General features: G+C 38.8%; 1 protein-coding gene and 1 non-coding gene across 6 annotated transcripts in view; both read right to left on the reverse strand.

The window, feature by feature from the left end:
- Window positions 1-16,730, reverse strand: part of CCDC91 (coiled-coil domain containing 91) — a 164,785-nt gene that overhangs the window by 134,650 nt on the left and 13,405 nt on the right. For 2 of the 5 annotated variants that reach the window (XM_032198531.1, XM_032198547.1), the window contains exon 2: window positions 9,401-9,464. The exons of 1 other annotated variant lie outside the window; for it this stretch is intronic. The gene's annotated coding sequence lies outside the window, so the exon portion shown is untranslated. Of the gene's footprint in view, window positions 1-9,400; window positions 9,465-10,063; window positions 10,213-16,730 lie in introns of those variants that run through there. 2 more of the 5 variants (XM_032198539.1, XM_032198555.1) reach the window with 2 other exon arrangements.
- Window positions 16,608-16,679, reverse strand: TRNAG-UCC. Its single transcript has one exon. It is a non-coding gene; the product is annotated as a tRNA-Gly (tRNA).

Here is a 16,730-nt window from a genome sequence, read left to right on the forward strand (position 1 = left end):
TTGAGTTTTAGCCCTGAATTCTGTGGCATTTTGATATATTTATAGTTAAATTGCCATTCCTTTTGCAAAAATGCAGAGTAATTCAGCTAATGAAAGTAACTCAAGATATACATAGCTCTTCATGGAAGTTTATAATAAGTATAAGCTCTTAATAAAAAATCGTAATATATGAATGAAGGACAATCCAAATAAAATTTTTGTAAAGTGTCAAAACATATACAATTTATTTCAGTTAAAATAGATTATGATCTGGAGAAACTTAACACTGTAAAAACATGCTCAAATAGAAGAATTCAAAAGATTTGAAGGACATCTACAAATTAGTGTCAAAAGTGGACACTTACAGTTTATATCCGTTGAGAAACATTACTATAAAAACACTAATTCAAACACACATCTTTCAAATTTTAACAAAATTATTTTCAAGTTCTTATTGGTGAATTTATTAAATCAACACTTAAAATGTGATTAGATAGATCTGGTTAAATTAAAATAGAATATGGTACAATATTCATTTCTGGTTATAAGAAATACTTGGCTTTTTAACAACGGCAAGGGTCTTTGTTTGTTTTTGAGGAAGAACGTTGTTGGGTAGCTAGGCAATCACCAACGATATGGAGTTTAACAAGAGCCACTGCCGGATGCTGCACCTGGGATGGGGCAACCCTGGATATACATGTATGTACAGACTGTGGGATGAGAGACTGTAGAGCGGCTCAGCACAAAGGGACCTGGGGGTTTTGGTCAATGGAAAGTTGAATATGAGTGAGTGTGCCCTGTCAGATAAAAGGGACAACTACATCCTAGGGTGCATTAAGCACAGCATTGCTAACCCATCGAGGGAAGCGATTGTCCCACCCTGCTCTGCACTGGTGTGGCCTCACCTTGAGTACCATGTGCAGTCTTGGGAACCACAATATACAGACATACAACTATTAGAGGGTGCCCAAAGGAGGGCTACAAAAATGGTGAAGGGTCTAGAGGGCAGTCACTTTGTTCAGCCTGGAGAAGAGGAGACTGAGGGGAGACTTCATGCTAGCCCACAGCTCACAAGGGGAAACAGAAGGGCAGGCACAGATCTCTTCTCTCTAGTGACCAGTGACAAGACCTGAGGGAATGGCATGAATCTACATCAAGGAGGTTCAGGTTGGATATTAAAAAAAGGTTCTTAACCAAGAGGATGGTCAGGCACTGGAACAGGCTCCCCATAGAAGTGGCATCAAACCCATCAAGAGTTTGAGAAGCATTTGGACAATTCTCCATATGATAAGACATATGGTCTGATATTTGGGTGGTTCTGTGTGGAGCCAGAGTTGGACTCAATGATCCTTTTGGGTCCCTTCCCACTCAGGCTATTCTGGTTCTCTGATTTTTCCAGAGCTATCACTGGGAGATACTGTCTTTCCAAAAATATGTTACTTCTTGCATAAAAGGGTGCTTTCTGCAAGAAGCAGGAAACAGGATCATTCCAATACTTTAAGAACCACACTGAAAAAAATTAATCAAGCCAACTTTTAGGAGTCTTTCAACCTTGAAAGTACATGTTCATTTAGCTCTAAAAATATTTGAATAATTCATTGCAAGCTTAGCTGATAACAATGCTCAAAGTATCCGCAAATATACCATTTCTCAACTCTACTCCCTATTCTTGTGATGGAAACACAATGCTGGTATTAATAAGCTGCATAACTAGCCTAAGGCTTGACAATGAACTGCAACAGCTTTAGTAGAAGCATTTTTAAAATCAGGCTATTTTAAGATGGGCTATCAAACATTTCCTTTCTCACAGTCTAAGAGCATTATATGCAGCATCAAAATAGGAAAGAATACATTAAGCACTGACAATCTAAAGAAGGATTTTTTTTTTTATAAAAAAAAAAACAGCCCACATACTCTTACCATGACTAAATGTGGTCTCTTTAAGTATGCCTGATACTGGAATTAAGTAACTGTGAAATTTGGCAACAAGTAATCAACCTCAAAATTACAGATTCATAGAAATTACGGCTGGAAAAAGCAAAGTAGGTAACACAGCCCAGGCCATTTCCAAAACATTACAGTTCTCCAGTCATGTCCTACAAAGCTTGAGAAGCTCCCCAGAATCACACTCCTGTGAAAAGAAAAAACTTCCCATGGATTACGAAAATGTAAGCCACTTCATTTTCAGTAAAGATTAGATTTTATGACCAGGTTTGTAATCACCAAACGATACAATATTCAAATATACAAAATTAGACCAGAAGGGACCTCAGCAAGTTATCTCATCCAAGCTCCTGCTCAAAGTAGAGCCAACATTGATCAGGTTGTTCAGGGCTTCATTCTCTATGACCGACAGATAACAAAGCATGATTAATGTATTCAAATACAGGTATGTGTATCTGAGATGCTTGCAAGCTTTCCTATACAAAATGCAGCCACCCAAGCTTGACCATCAGCTTAACATATGTCACAAGAACTTTGTGAAATGCACTTACCCAACACACAGACCAAAGTCATGTTTTTATACACAGGAAGATGAGTGGTCTTTCACAAAGAATAACGGAAAAAAAGACCATCTTCCCCTCTCCAGCTGTTAGGAGAAGGACTGTTGTAATCCCACCAGAAATCTCAGTTTTCTTCATATCCAGAAGTGGTAGAGACACCAAACATTAAACAAAGAATGATTCTTCATTCACTTAAAAGTTTACCTTTGATCAGTAGGAATTCAAATTAATCAAGTCCTGATCTATTACCTGATAAATCAAATATGTGTGCTTCAGTAACAAAGATACCGGTAATTTTGCCAGGTACTTTCAACTGGACACATTTACGTAGTCAGTAATTTTGAGTGTCTATCTTACTTGCAGAGTTTTGTACATTTTAAAGAAACAACTTACAGAGCATACTGCTTTTTGTTTTGTCAGAACAGTATGTGTGGAGCTGGCTCAGGGTGGGGCTGCAGCATTTTTACTTCTGGCAAATACAGCTAGTAGTTAACCCCTACCTATGACAACATATCAGTTTTACTCGCCTGTTTTTGCTTACTAAATGACTCATTCAATGTGCTCAATCTAGGACAGTCTTTTCTTCACCGGACATAACACAGACTGCATTATTTGAAGAACAAAACTTTGGCCGAAACTGCAGGCTCCAAAAAGCCTATCCAAAATATGTATGAGAAGCAAAAAAAAAACCAGTCATTTAGAAAGCATAATATACTACATATATACATTTATAAAGCATACATATAGAAAGCATCACAGATGCTGTGACAAAGAGCGGAACAGATGATAAACTAAGTTATTGAAAAACTTCAAACCAGCTCACGTTAACTTCTCCTCACAGCTCTTCTGCAAAAACTCAAGAAGCCCATGGGCAATTTCAAAATGAGAACAACCTCTTTTTCCGCTCTTCTCCTGACCTATACCCATTAGTACTCCACAATAAGCATTAGGGCATCTTAACAACCTAGAGTAGCTACTAAGTCATTTGTTAGAAATTTCTGATTACAGAATATACATATCCCCAAAGGACGCACATCTCCACAAAGACCAAAATATGATTTGAAATTGGAAATTAAAGTAACTTTAGACTATCTGGAAAGTTGTTTGTTTGTTTTAAGAAAATTTTAATTTCTTCCTTCACTCCTGCTTGAGATCTCAACACTCAAAGCAATTTGTTTAATAACACTCAGATCATAATCAGAGCAATGTATTTCATTTACTGTGGACAGGAATTCAGTATGAAGAACAACATAAACATTACCAAAGACCACTGTCAAAACAAACTAAACAAGTGCTACTAGCAGAATTGGCGAGGTGGGTCGTTATTCTGAGGGGTTTGCTCATTCCTCGTTTTAAGGCCAAATTCCTCTGGCATCACTGTCAGGTATCAATCCCTCCTAATCACAGGTTTAACAATGTACTGAAATATAGGTGATTTTTCACTTTTTTCTTCAAAAAGAATGGAACTACAAGATGCAATAATGCTCAATTCTTTAAATCACTGAAGAGTTCAATCCTTTTAGTGCTTTATTTTTGTAATTTCCAATTCTGTAATTTGCCTTATAGCAGTATGTTGTTTGTAATGAAAAGCTTATGCAGATTTTAAAAATAGCTGGATATTCAGTAAAATTGAATGGAAAAAAGTCCTACAAAGATAGCATGATCCATGTGATTAACATTCGCTTAGTTGTTTGTTATTTATTCAATGAAGAGTTCACAACAACATTACAGAAAAATAATTCAGGTTTGTTTTGTTTTGTTTTAAACAGGAAAGCATATTACAGCTCCTACATTCTGCATTAAAATTTCAGTATTTATCATCTGTTTCTAAGAAGCAAAGTATACACTTAACCAGAGGCAAACATCAACAACACCATTTGGAGGACCTAAGACTGGAGTAATATTTATGACCATTATTCAATTTGAAAACTTTGACTGTATTAGTAGTTGCAATAAATGTGATCTTTAAGTAAAAAAGATGTTGGAATTAAAAAAAAAAATTACACAAGACTTCCATGAGAAATTCAATGTTTATGCCTAAAGCATAACTAATAAATTAGTTATATAATAATAAATTGGTAATTGTTTCAGAGATACTCAAAATTCTTCTACTATTAAGAAATATGCTATTTCAAGTTGAGTACTCATTACTTTGAACAAGCTACAAGTATTTAATGAGGTATCTAAGTCCCCCTAAGTTCCTGTTCTACTCTGTGCTGGTCCGGCCTCACCTCAAGTACTGTGTGCAGTTCTGGACAACACAGTACAAAAAGGGCATTAAACTGGTGGAAAGTGTCCAGAGGAGGGCGATGAAGGTGGTGAAGGGCCTAGAGGGGAAGACATATGAGGAGCAGCTGAGGTCACTGGGCCTGTTCAGCCTGGAGGAGGCTGAGTGGGGACCTCATCATGGTCTACAACTTCCTTGCGAGGGGGAGCGGAGAGGCAGGAGACCTATTCTCTGTAAACACTAGTGATAGGACCTGTGGGAGTGGTGTTAAGCTGAGGCAGGGGAAGTTTAGGCTGGACATCAGGAAGAGGTTCTTCACCAAGAGGGTGGTCGCACACTGGAACAGGAGTTGGACTTGATGTTGGACACTAATGCACGCAGCATGGGTAACAAACAGGAGGAGCTGGAAGCCATCCTGCAGCAGGCAGGCTACGACTTGGTTGCCATCACGGAGACGTGGTGGGACCACTTTCATGACTGGAGTGATGCAATGACTGGCTATAGGCTCTACAGAAGGGGCAGGCAGCACAGAAGGGGTGGTGGTGTGGCTCTCTATATTAGAGAGTCTTTTGATGTTGTGGAACTCAAGGCAGGGAATGACAAGGTTGAGTCCCTGTGGGTTAGGGTCGGCAGGAAGGCCAACAAGGCTAGCATCCTGGTCGGGGTCTGCTATAGACCGCCAAAACAGGACGAGGAGATGGATAAGGAGTTCTACAGGCAGCTGACAGAAGTTGCAAAATCATCAGCGCTTGTTCTCGCAGGGGACTTCAACTTCCCTGACATATCCTGGAAACACAACACAGCCCAGAGAAAGCAATCTAGGACATTTCTGGAGAGCGTGAAAGATAGCTTCCTGATGCAGCTGGTTAGTGAGCCTACCAGGGCAAGTGCCCTGCTAGACCTTCTCTTCTCAAACAGAGAAGGACTGGTGGGAGATGCAGTGGTCGGAAGCTGTCTTGGGCAGAGTGACCACGAAATGGTGGAGTTCTCTATTCTTGGCGAGGCCAAGAAGGGGACCAGTAAAACTGCTATATTGGACTTCTGGAGGGCTGACTTTGAGCTGCTCAGGACACTGGTTGGTAGAGTCCCTTGGGAGGCGGTTCTGAAGGGCAGAGGAGTCCAGGAAGGCTGGGCAGTCTTCAGGAAGGAAATCTTAATGGCACAGGAGCCCATTTGCACATCCCCATGTGCCCAAAGACGAGCCAGCATGGAAGAAGACCGGCCTGGCTCAACAGAGTTGCAGCTTGAGCTTAGGAGAAAAGAGAGGGTTTATAATCTTTGGAAAAAAGGGCGGGCCACTGAAGAGGACTACAAGGATGTTGCGAGGCTGTGCAGGGGCAAAATTAGAAAGGCCAAAGCTCATCTGGAGCTCAGACTGGCTACTGCCGTTAAAGACAACAACAAATCTTTTTGCAAATACATCAACACAAAACGGAGGACTAAGGAAAATCTCCATCCTTTACTGGATGCGGGGGGAAACCTTGTTACAAAAGATGAGGAAAAGGCGGAGGTGCTTAATGCCTTCTTTGCCTCAGTCTTTAGCGGCAAGGGCAGTTGTTCTCTGGATACCCAGTACCCTGAGCTGGTGGAAGGGGATGGGGAGCAGAATGTGGCCCTCACTATCCACGAAGAACTGTTTGGCGACCTGCTACGGCACTTGGATGTGTACAAGTTGATGGGGCCGGATGAGATCCACCCGAGGGTACTGAGAGAACTGGCAGAGGAGCTGGCCATGCCGCTTTCCATCATTTATCAGCAGTCCTGGCGATCGGGAGAGGTCCCAGTGGACTGGCAGCTAGCAAACGTGACACCCAAATGTGAAACCTGATCTCCTTCTATGACAAAGTGACGCGCTTGGTGGATGAGGGAAAGGCTGTGGATGTGGTCTACTTGACTTCAGCAAGACTTTTGACACCGTTTCTCACAGCATTTTCCTCAAGAAACTGGCCACTCGTGGCTTGGACTGGCACACGCTTCGTTGGGTTAGAAACTGGCTGGATAGCTAGGCCCAAATTGTCGTGGTGAATGGAGTCAAATCCAGTTGGACGCTGGTCACTAGTGGCATCCCCCAGGGCTCGGTACTGGGGCCAGTCCTCTTTAGTATCTTTATCAATGATCTGGATGAGGGCACTGAGTGCACCCTCAGTAAGTTTGCAGACGACACTAAGTTAGGTGCGTGTATCGATCTGCTCGAGGGTAGGAAGGCTCTGCAGGAGGATCTGGATAGACTGGACCGATGGGCTGAGGTCCACTGTATGAAGTTCAGCAAGGCCAAGTGCTGGGTCCTGCATCTGGGGCGCAATAACCCCAAGCAGAGCTACAGACTGGGAGGGGAATGGTTGGAAAGCTGCCTGGCAGAGAAGGATCTGGGTGTATTGTTTGATAGTCGGCTGAATATGAGCCAGCAGTGTGCTCAGGTGGCCAAGAAGGCCAACAGCATCCTGGCTTGTATAAGAAGCAGTGTGGCCAGCAGGGCTAGGGAAGTGATTGTCTCCCTGTATTCGGCTCTGGTGAGGCCGCACCTCAAGTACTGTGTTCAGTTTTGGGCCCCTCACTACAAGAAGGACATCGAGGTGCTTGAGCGAGTCCAGAGAAGGGTGATGAAGCTGGTGAAGGGTCTGGAGAACAAGTCCTATGAGGAGCGGCTGAGGGAGCTGGGCTTGTTCAGCCTGGAGAAGAGGAGGCTCAGGGGTGACCTTATTGCTCTCTAGAGGTACCTTAAAGGAGGCTGTAGCGAGGTGGGGGTTGGTCTGTTCTCCCATGTGCCTCGTGACAGGACGAGGGGGAATGGGCTTAAGTTGAGCTAAGGGAGTTTTAGGTTGGATGTTAGGAAGAACTTCCTTACCGAAAGGGTTGTTAGGCATTGGAACAGGCTGCCCAGGGAAGTGGTGGAGTCACCATCCCTGGAGGTCTTTAAAAGATGTTTAGATGTAGAGCTTAGGGATATGGTTTAGTGGAGGACTTATTAGTGTTAGGTCAGAGGTTGGACTCGATGATCTTGAGGTCTCTTCCAACCTAGAAATCCTGTGATTCTGTGATGATCCTTATGGATCCCTTCCCACTCAGGGTAGTCTATGATTCTACGATTCTAAGTCTTCTGGCTGGAATCAAAGGTAAACAGTAGGATGATATTTTAAGAAGAAATACAAGCTTTCTGTCTCTTCAAAAAATGGGAATTCAATTAAATTTCTACCTTTAGAAAGGTAGGAGGGTTTATGCTTCTCAGTTTGATTTTTTTTCCCCTCCCAAGTCTGGTAGCATTTTTAATCACAATAAGAAGGCAAACAGCTTTAAAATTTCCAGAAAAAGAGTTAAGGACTTTGGAAAGTATAGTTTAATATTATTCAAATTAATGATATGCTGCCAAAAGCAAATTAATAGAAAAAACGTATATGCCATATAAGTACAACACAACTGGAGATCACAGATGCAAGGCTTAATTTTATGCTACATGAGAAAAAATGAAGTCTACTTTTTTTCTCCTTATGGTTGAGCATCTAAATCTCTGTAGTCACACAGACTTGTATCTGTACATGCCAGTTCTCAAAGAATGTTTAGATGTTCAGTCAACAACATTCAGTTGACTGAACATCTAAACATTCTTTGAGAACTGGCATGTACAGATACTGAATTGAAGATGGTAGGCTGAGACTGAAACAAGAGTATTCTGCTCCTTTAATCAAAAGAACTGCCTTTTTATCCTTCAATCAGATGGACAATACCATTCCATACAAAGATGTTCAAGGGCTGTATGTACTACCTTCATCATGAGATAATGAAAAATAGGTATCAACAAAATGCCAATTTAGTCACAGTACGGGATGTAAGAAATATCTACCACCATGAATCAGTTTGCACTTCATCAACGAAAAGCACAATAATACAGCAATTGGTGCCTGGATTTGATCACATGAAAGAGGTATGTCCAATCAGATATTAAAGGAAGAGACTTCAAGGTCATGGGGAAATAAAGAAAAAAGTACACTGTATACAGTGTATCCAGTCCTTTAACTGATTTCTGCTACATTCAAGGGGGCTCAGGGGAAGAACACAACACAGAACATGTCACAGAACTTACTCCCCAGCATTGGCTTAAAAATTACTTTTTTTTTTTTTTTTTTTTTTTTTTACAAAAAGATAACGAAGTAAGAAATCAGATGCAAAGTCACCTATTTAACAGTAGTAGTTGCTTATATTACAACTGATTCAATTGAAATGTATGTGGCTGTTAAGAAAATATGAGAGCCCATGTAAGATTCTTTTCCACAGCCCAAATGAAGCACAGTTGAATATATTCAAGGAATCATGAAAAAAATTTAGTTTGGGAGTCCTCAGGAGGACACAACCACACCCAAAAGCACATCTACATTAGGCACTACATCATGTTGTTTAAGGCCATATATACAGTCCAGTTTAGAATATCTGCAAGGAGTCTAGTCAAACAAGGTGATGATAGTCAAGCATTAGATGAGACAAACAGAATTTTCTTTTCCTATTCATCTGCTCATCTATTCATTTATCCCAAAGTGTCTCTAGAAGGTTTCAAGACTTAGAACTGAGGACAGCACATTAGGAAATGTTACAGAAGTCAAACACTGATTTGCACAAAATAAGATACGTAAAATAAAACTGAATAACTCAATTTTTTCAATCCACTCCCAGAGTGAATTTAACATTCATAAAAACTTACATAAAAAATCTTTACCCCTTATTTCTTTTCTTGGGAGTCAGCTCCAACCTGAAATGTCCAGATCCTGTAAGAAGCAAGTAAGATTCTACGTCATATATACTTCATACCTAACTTCACAACTATTTTTGAAATAATAGTATTTCCACATAATACAGTGCTGTATGGAATAAAGCAGTGGATGCAAATGCTGCAGCAATTATACCAGTTTCCTGCAATAAGAACAACTTATGCCATCTACAAGACTTCTATAACTGCCTTTCCCAATCTTGAACACTTTTAGAAGAAAATAAATCACAGTATAAGATTAAACACCAATACACACACCTTTTGTAAGTATAATAAATCTTCAAAGTTTTTTCAAAAAATTATATACAGTCATAAACGAAAGTTCTTCTTTCCTTGCCTATAGTCCTTAATAAGGAAATTAAAATAAAGATACTGTTCACAAACCATACTCTCATCTGAAAGATACTAAACAATATGAGCAAAAAAATCTCTAATACCTATTATTTATGGAATTTAAGATAATCTGTAGAATCAATGTAACTTTTTTTTAAAGAACTTGTGGGTCCTCATCTTCAGTATACAGCTTGCTTTGTTTTAAACAATGCTTAAAGCAAGAAAAAAAGCAACAAAGTGCAAATTTCAAGTCCATTTAATTACCCTTGATTGATGTAGCTTCACAAAAAAGAAGAAAGTAATAGCTCCACTTTCACACAAAAGAAGCAGCTCTGATAGCTCCCTACAGAGAAGGTAGGCACTGTTTTTATAAATTCACCTAAGACAGGAAGAAAAACATGACAGTCTTGTATGGAAAATCTACTCAAGAACTGGCAATTGCTCATACATAACCCAGAAGAAACTAACATCAGAAAACTAGTAAAATCATGTTCTATGAAAGGTGATCTCTGAAAAGCCATTAAGAAACTTTATTGTACTATACTTTTTACAAATAAGTAATTTATAATGGTATTACGCGAGTGAAAAAGAACAAAAGGAGATAGACTGCAGAAAACTCAGCAGAAAGGGACGTGGGTGTGCCAGCTGACAGCAGGTTCAACACAAGGCAGCAGCGTGTCCTGGCAGCCAAGAGTGCACGCTGCATTTTGGGGTGTATTAAACACAGCATGGCCAGCCAAAAGAGGTGATTCTCTGACTATACCTAGCATTGGTGCAGCTTCATCTTGAATATTGTGTGCAGTTCTGGAATTCACGATATTAAAAGGATGTTAAGGTCCTTGAAAGTGTCTGGAGGAAGGCAACAAAGCTGGTGCGAGGGCTGGCAGGAACGTCCTGCAGGGAGAGGCTGAGGACACTTGGGTTTCCTCGTCTGGAGAAAAGGAGCCGAGAGGTGACCTCACTGCTCCCTGCAGCTCCCTGAGGAGGGGATGTACAGAGGGAGGTGCTGGTCTCTGCTCCCTGGTCACCACTGACAGGATGCGAGGGAACAGCACAAAGCTGTGACAGGGAATGTTTTCAGACTGGATATTAGGAAAAAATTTCTCTGTCAAGTGATCAAACACCGGAAACAGCTTCCTAGAGAGACTGTCAGTGCTCCATGCCTGTCAGTGTTCAAGAGGCATGTTACTAAGAGCATTATCCTAATGCCTTTTTCTTTTTCTTTTTTTTTTTTTTTTTTGCCTTGAAGTGGTCAGGTAGTTGGACTTGATCTTTGAAGATCCAGTCTTGTTCTAGAATTTAGAAACTAGAACAGTTCAGATGAAAGGGAAGGAAAAAAAAAACGTAGAGGGGAAAACAGAAGTGCAATATTAGAGAGAAACTGCATAACTTTCACTTATTGCTCCTCAACTCATCTATACATATGTAAAACTACCACTAATTGGTGTGCATTTATGTTTGGGAAAGAATTAATAAAAATCAGAACAGAAGTGTTTTCACCTAGATCAATAAAAAGGTGTCAACCCCAGGCCAATGTCTAAAATACTACTCTGCTTGTGCTTCTGAAACAATTGTCGAGTTTTACTCCAGAGTATTTCCTGAGATAGAAATCTACTACATGCACGGACCATTTTTGTCTCTATACCAGACCACTGGCCATGGACCACAGGGGCATTCCATGTTTAACCATACGTACTCAGGACAGCATCATCCAGAAGAAAAGGCTGCAAGTACCACAGTGGTACTTTTAGCACATATTTCAAATTAGAAGGCTGAACACAGAAGATCTGTATAGTCTGTTTTCCAAGTGTTCTGGTCACTGAGATCTATGGTCATGAAAAACAAACAAACAAACAAACAACAAAAAAAACCCTCTCTATCAAGACAAAGACGGACTTAATTCTTCCAGAGGGTTACCTCTTGACATAAGCAGTTTTAGTAACACTTACTTTTTCACTGAGGATTTTACCTGCCCATGAATCTTCATCAGTTTCTCCCAATTTTTAGAATGTACTCTGTAAAATAATACCGACTTTTTCATTCTAGGTATCCAAAGATGAGTTCAAAGCAAGACCATTTTAACTCCAGCAGAAGTATCATATAAATACAGCTCCAGAATCAACAGATACTTTCTCAGAAGACTGAATTCTAACAGCTTAAGATGTTATGGAAAGTCCTTCCAAGGTTTCCAGTCTTCATCATAATTGATTTCTTGTGACCAGATCACAGAAGAAAATAGTTTTTTTTGTTTCATTATATAAAAAAAGAATCACACAGTTTACTAATTTTAAATTTTCTTTAGTATCTCTCTAAAAACTTTCTCCATCACAAATATCTTTTCATTTAAAAGACCAAAGCATGCACCAAGTTATACAGACTCCTATGACAATTTTGACAAAGCTGATATAATGAAAACCTGTTGTGCTGTCTAGAAAAGCCACCCTCAAAATCTCAAAAATAGTTAGAATTAAATAGCAGTTTGAATTAAACATTTCTCTTATGTACAGCCAGCCATATACCTATAATTAATCAAAATCAAGTCCAGAGCAACAACCTGTGTGACCCTGATTCAGACTGCTGCTACTCAGGAGCCCTGGAAATATATTTGTATTCAACAAATAGCTAAGAGAAGTATGACTTGTCACCCACTAACTAGTTAATGAAGATCAGTGAGTAATTGCCCTGAAAATGCTGGAGCAAAGTGACCACAGTAGGCTTTAATAACTCTCACGTTTAAAGTACTCTTACTGCACTAGGGACCATAAAGTTGGAGACAATCCTCTTAAAAGCCAGACTGTTCTCAGACTTACACACGGACAAGACAAGATGCACAGGATAAAGTCAGAATACTGAGTTTTGACCAGATATTGGAAAGTGTTGCCCACAGACGTTGTAGACATTCCATCCCTGAAAATACTCAGACTTGAACTATACAAGCCTCTGAGCAACCTACTCTAGTTTATCTTTCTTTAAGCAGAGTCCTAGAGTAGAAAACCTCCAGACTTCCCTTCCACCCAAGGTCCATGATTCAATGCTTTAAATTTTATTCAGAATAATATAGTAAAATAACAACAATAACATTTATAACCTCTAGAATCATAGAAGTAGAGACCAAAGAAGTGAATCCACCCTTGAGATCATTCTCCAGTTAAATTATACTACTGATATAACTACCAACTTCTGTTTAAGGTCATTTTAGAATTGAATTTGCTAACAAACCAACTTCCAGAGAGAAGCAGGAAACAGAAAGTACCTCTAGAAGTCTTCACTACCAAAGGGGGAGCAAAAGTACCAAAATCGCAGTGAAATATTTTCATCATGGATTCCAAAAAAGTCACAAGTGAACCTCTTTGCTAAGAGATGTAGCTTGAAGAAGGCTGAGGTGATGTTAACATGAAAAGAAGTTTACAAGAAGAATTTGTTCTCTGTCAGTAATAGAAAGCAGTTATCGATTAATTTGCGTTGCTCAAAATCCTTCAAAAAAATCATTAAATTTCATGACTCAACTGTGAATATGGTAAGACATTTACAAATTGCAATACCTTTTTTTTTTTTTTTTTTTTTTTTCCATAAAGAGAGAGAATGGCTTTTTGAGTCAGTTTAAGATTTAGGAATCTCTATCTTTATCTTCATCTTGGTCTTGACAGATACAGTGCTTTGTTATTTCATGCTTCTTTCTCAAAAGAATAGAGAGGTATCAATTCCAGACAGGAAATAGTTTATGCAACAGGACACTCCAATTATATGCTTACATGAATAAGCAATTTACAAAAAGTAACACAGTATTTTTTACTTGAAAGGAAAGAAATAAATGGTACAAAAATATCCACTGTTGAGAGTTTTGGAATGCTAAGACATACAGTGGTCTTTCTTTTATAGCCTATGTAGGATAAATTTAAGAAATTGAGGTTTAAGAGTAAAATAGAATCGTCATATGTATTTCAAATGCATTTCCACTTAAAAATTTTAAATTTCAACAACTTAGATTAATAACGGAAATACCTGTGCCTCTGTTCTTTTAACATCCATCATTCCTGAATATCAAACCTTTTTACTAGCAAATCACTGTAATGTATTTTTATAAGAAGCTAGAGAGAGGTGTTTATATGAAGAAGGGAGAAGCTTTCCAGGAGTAAAAACTAGAGAACAAAGCAAAATTCAATTCAGCATAGTAAAACTTACTCTGAATTCAGTATATGAGAGTTCCAATACAATCTTAGTTCCAATACAATCTTAGTAACTGAGCATCACAGAAACAATTTAATATGACATGTCAAACAAAACTGTAAATCTATGAATATATGGATTTCTACACATCCTTATGACCATAAGGATGTGTAGAAACATGTACAAATGACTATCATTAATGCTAACTAAAAAAGAATTCAGTTCTAATTCTTAAATATTAAAAGAAAATATATGCTTGAAATAATTAGAAAAATAAGTTGGAATGAAGAATTGGCTTGCCTGGCTCAAAATGTGGCTGGATTACCCCCACCCCTTCTTGTTTTTAACTCAGTGTTACTTCAACTGAAAAAAATAAAAAAAATAAAAAAAAATAAAAAACAGGAGCTTAAAAGTTCAGTAGGTCACCTTGATATGTAGTTAAAGACAGCTTTTCTCTTCATTAAAAATGAAAAAGGTCAAATAAAAGAATTAGTAAAGAATGATTAAATACATGTATTATGAAAGGAATATTGTTTTTCTTTAACTTCTGTAGAGTTTGTGACAACAAAGTGTCAAAGTTTAGAAAATGTTATTCCATTTTTGTTAGAAAAGCCAATAGATAACCATGAACATATGCAAGAAAGCCACTAATATACACTATCATACAAAACAGGATTCAATATAAATTATACTAAAAAATAAATAGCAATTCTTTTTTATTAGTGTATGTCTCTTAATGCACACTTTTCCAATTAAATTCCTCCCTTCATCTTTCTCCAAACCCTGGAAGTACAGTCCTTCTCAGAGGGACACAGTACTTACCAATTTGAGACAAGGTACGAACCTACTTCTCCACCACTAGATGATCAAATTATCAAAAAGACTACAGATTATGTCTCAGATTTTAAAGATTTAGGAATTTCACATGCCTCAGTTGCTAGTCTTGAAGTAGAACACTTAAAAAAAAATCATATTCTTTTTTTCCTTCCAACCACCTACTGGAAATTCAGATTATGTAACAACATAAATTGAGGTAACCCAAACACTTAAAAAAAAAAAAAAAAAAAAAAGTCCAGTCATTTTGCAAACTTTTAATCCTTTGTTTTTCAAGTTCTGGATATACTGTTAAAAGCAGAAAAGAACAGGCATCACTCCCTTCCACATGAAAAGAAAATTGCATCATCATTGTACCTTTCCCCCTTTACTAACACTTGAAAAGACGACTTGTTGACTTTTTGTTCACACATCAAACAGATGAATATGGCTTTTCATAATCTCCTAAAGAGAGGGTTCAATTCACATACAAGCAAGTGAAGATGTGAATTCATTTTCATATGACTCTCATGAGGCAAACTGGAAAGGTTTCACATTGCCCAGCTCTCAATTCCTTAACAACAAAAATGCTGATTTGCTTTCCAACAGAAAACATTGCTTCCAGATAACATGCACATGATCTGTCCTTGTTGTTTCTTCTTTTCTTGGCATACTCCTAAGCATGTAACACAGTACTTTTGTCACATGACTTTTCACCAAATGAATATTATGATATGTTCTCTGTTACAGTCAATAAAAGTATATTTACCTCATGGAACAGGTTGATTACTACTTATTTGATTAGGCCCCATAAAATCATTTAAAAATATAGTAGTAGGATTACACCCTTTACAATATGATGTGGAAGCTGAGAGCAGAGATCACAAATCAAGCCAAAATGGAAATAGGATTAGGGCTCAATACTTCTTTTCTTTTTCTCTCAGAGCATGGTACTTCAAAGTATTGTCTAAGTTGATACTTTATACCTAGTAAGCATTTCTAGAATGCAACCTTCTCCAGTCCCAAAGTTTTTGATAAAGGCACTACTGTGCCCATTTCAGAACAAGAAACACATTTTTTTTGAAAGGTCCCATACTCAGCAAGTCACCAGACTATTTAAGTAATTTAAGTATCAAGTATGTGATGAGGGCGTTGATATCAAGAATACACGTATAACTCATCAGTTAACAATTAAACAAATAATTTCCTAAAACAGACAGACAAGATATCAGCCAGATTCTCCACCATCCTATAACCCATTCACTTTTGTCTCCTAGCCTACAAAGCTAGACAAGCAGCATGGTAGGCATGCCCTAGGAGTGCAACCCAACACATTTCTTTTCCAAGATCCACATAACTCCTCCTCAATTCTGTTAACAGAAAAGTTCTTATTGCACAGGGAAAAAGTCATCATACAACACGTATTAACAAGCAGATCCTTCCGTAATATCATTGCAAAAAAACGTATCAATAAATAGACAGTAATCACCTTCAAAGTCATAGAATATCCCGAGTTGGAAGAGACCCATAAGGATCATTGAGTGCAACTCCTGGCTCCACGCAGGTCTACCCAAAAATTCAGACCATGTGACTAAGTGCACAGTCCAAACACTTCTTAATTCCAACAAGCTTGGTGCAGTGACTAGATCCCTGGGTAGCCTGTTCCAGTGTGCAACAACCCTCTCAGTGAAGATCCTCTTCCTGCTGTCCAGCCTAAACCTCCCTTGCCTCAGCTTGACACCAATACCGCGGGTCCTATCACTGGTGGTTAAGGTCGGTGACTGCCCCTCCACTCCCCCTCACAAGGAAGCAGGAAAAAAATATGATGTGCGCTGGCCGGGAATCGAACCCGGGTCAACTGCTTGGAAGGCAGCTATGCTCACCACTATACCACCAACGCCTCTCCTTGTACTGTTCTGCAACTAACTTCTACAGCACTTCTGTTACCAGC

This window comes from Aythya fuligula, chromosome 1, assembly GCF_009819795.1.
Source record: "Aythya fuligula isolate bAytFul2 chromosome 1, bAytFul2.pri, whole genome shotgun sequence".
In the NCBI taxonomy this organism is placed as follows: domain Eukaryota; kingdom Metazoa; phylum Chordata; class Aves; order Anseriformes; family Anatidae; genus Aythya; species Aythya fuligula.